General features: G+C 37.7%; 1 long non-coding RNA gene across 1 annotated transcript; it reads right to left on the bottom strand.

Moving 5' to 3' along the window:
- On the bottom strand, positions 1-573 carry LOC107682367 (uncharacterized). Its single transcript, XR_001633466.1, has 3 exons — positions 505-573; positions 246-344; positions 1-54 (listed from the first exon to the last, which is right to left on the bottom strand). It is a non-coding gene; the product is annotated as an uncharacterized LOC107682367 (long non-coding RNA).
- Between the last annotated feature and the right edge of the window lie 136 nt (positions 574-709).

The raw sequence follows: 709 nt of genomic DNA, 5'->3' as shown, positions 1-709 counted from the left end.
GAGAATGACTTCTACAGAGAAAGAGCCGCGGTCCACAAAGTCACCGTTGAACAGCTGAGAGCCTGAAGTCAAGGCTAATTCACTGGATCTCAGGGGGGGGGTGCATTTTATGGCATAGCAAACAGTTAGACTAAGGTGATGGTTTAAATATTTATTATAATATTATACAGTTAAACAGTTCATATTCAATTACATACTCAAGAGAACAGGTATGCCAACATTACAAACCCGAAAGGAAAGGATACGTAAGGATTAGTTATAGATGGTAAACCGTTCAGCTCAAAGATATTTAGAAGATCGTAGTACTGGCCATGTGTGTCTCCACAAATAGTTATTTCCTCCGTCTAAACAACAAGAGAAATGAAAAGTGAGAACAGCATTATCATTTTATCATCAAAGGAAATTGCTATATGGACAAAAACAAAACAACAACAAAAGACAGAAATAGAATTCCAGCTTTTTTGGTGACTGAAGACTGTGTAAACACTCATTCTGTTCTCTTACCTCTTTTAATGAAATTTCAACAAGACACGGAAGCTTGGATAAAACTTCTTTAACTTGAACCAGCATCTGAAAGACAGTCATATTGATTATGATCATGAGTCAGTGACAAGACTGTTTTGTAGGATCTACTGATTTATTCAAAAATACATTAAGGGCGCTCTCACACTTGGTTCGCTTGCCTGGTCCGAACCCGAGTTCGATTGCT

The sequence above is a fragment of the Sinocyclocheilus anshuiensis genome, unplaced genomic scaffold, assembly GCF_001515605.1.
Source record: "Sinocyclocheilus anshuiensis isolate Anshui unplaced genomic scaffold, SAMN03320099.WGS_v1.1 C32123412, whole genome shotgun sequence".
In the NCBI taxonomy this organism is placed as follows: domain Eukaryota; kingdom Metazoa; phylum Chordata; class Actinopteri; order Cypriniformes; family Cyprinidae; genus Sinocyclocheilus; species Sinocyclocheilus anshuiensis.
This window is presented reverse-complemented; position numbering and strand designations above follow the sequence as displayed.